Below are 1988 nucleotides of genomic sequence, written 5' to 3' on the forward strand. Positions count from 1 at the left end.
AATAAGACAATATTATGATTAAGGTGTTTACATGAGTTGCTTTTAGAATATTCCTTTCATGTTCCTGTTTTACATGTTATAGTACATAGATCGATTAATGGCACACGTCATTACGTCACCACGCAACGCCATCTGACATCCCCTCCTGAATTTTACATATAAACATATAGTTTGTCTTCGTTATGGTGCGATATACAGTTTTGGGTGTTTAATTTTTAATTGAAATGAAAGCTTCAAGTGCAGTTAATTATTTGTCACGCTATACGTGCAAACAGATGATGGCGTTGTTGAAGCCATGCTCTTTTGTTTGCAGTCAAACGGTTGACCACTGCTGTGTGTGTATCCTGTCACAAAATGCAGCGAAAAGTCCTACAGGATGGTGATAATGTGATTAAGGAGTGTACATGTCTATACTGCACTTCAATAATGCGACTAAAATAGGAATACTCCACATGTCTTAATTCGATTTGTGTTTATTTCGAGTATGACTTTAGCCGGATTAAGGTAATCAAAAATCTCTGTTTACATGGTAGGTTCTTAATCAGAGTATTGTCTTAATCCTGTTAAAATTTGATTATTGTTGTCCATGTAAACGTACTCACTGTAAAGGTGTGGTCATATTAGCGACATTTTGGCAAATTTTGTTTTAAAAAAGGACCATTGTCAATGGTGTGACGATGCATGAATCACAGCTCACACAACAGCTCTCCGTTGGTTAACGCAGCGAACTTTAACTAAAGCAAAATCTGTGCGGGGAACTTTTCGTACTCAAGCGACACTATGGATTCATATTGAAATGACTGGATTTCGGTCATGAAATTTCTAGAGAAATGTGACTGCACCTTAATAGCAGACCTATTATTCATGTCTGTAGAACTTATGACTTCTTGATTCATTTTTATACTTTTGTTCATTCTTTTTCAAATTTTTCTTCAAATTCCTAATCCCAAGTCAAATTAAAGTGTCAGAACGTTGGAACTCCATGAAACTCCATGAGTTGAACATTTGTTCGGTCTGTTGCTCTGTAAAACAACAACTTCTGTTGTTTTGTGCTGTCCAGGTCTCTGAATTGTTCGTGTGCATAGTTTTCTAGGAGGTGCTCGAAGGTGACGTGGAGAGACAGGAAATAACTGTGTGCTTTCTTTTCCCAAGCCTGCAGTGGGTTGGCAATAGTAAAGCTTTCAGACAACCATCCAATAACTAATCACTCACATTTAGAATTCGCTCGGAGGTTCAGAGCGAGCGACACACACACTTTCTCTCTCCATCTCACTACTGCACTCTTTGCCCAACCCACGTATCTGACCCAAGACCCAAAAGCACAGCAGGAGTGTGGGCGTACTTTTCCAGCTTCATCCAGAGGTCACGGGTCACCAGTCGAGGAGGAAAACAGACGTCTTTTATTGCCATTTACTAATATAAACACATTTAACCGGCAAATAAACAAACAGTGGAGATGAGCGGACAGCAACGTCCATTATTTTGCACATTTCGTGATTGAGGGAAAAAGTTCTTCAGAATTCCCTCGCTGTATTCCTGCTCGAAGAACATTGTCAAAATCTGTTGTTTTTGTTGCAGCTACTTTTTTCTTGATGTTAGCTTACAATCTCTGATCGGTTAGTGATGGGTCAGTGATGAGACCCCAGACTCAGGTCCAGTGTAAAGCTAAAGTCTCGTCAGGTATTACAGCCATCACAAGCGTGATGGTGGGCAGTAATTACATGGCTCCGCTGCTCTGCGGTGATTCCTGTCAAAACAGATGTCGTGGATTGGAAGGGTCCACTGGCCCGGGTCCCCTGGGTGCCCATTAGAAACGTGGCTCAATGGTCTGATTAGCACCCCATACTCTTCTTTCTTCTCATTTCTTTTTTTTCTTTTTGCTAGCGCTGTGGATACAAGGTATAGAATGCTTAGACTTCTCAACCTATTTTGGTTCGCAACCCGTTTTTATGTTTCAAAAGTTTTGTGACCACAACCACATAAAAAAA

This window comes from Sinocyclocheilus anshuiensis, unplaced genomic scaffold, assembly GCF_001515605.1.
Source record: "Sinocyclocheilus anshuiensis isolate Anshui unplaced genomic scaffold, SAMN03320099.WGS_v1.1 scaffold916, whole genome shotgun sequence".
Lineage (NCBI taxonomy): Eukaryota > Metazoa > Chordata > Actinopteri > Cypriniformes > Cyprinidae > Sinocyclocheilus > Sinocyclocheilus anshuiensis.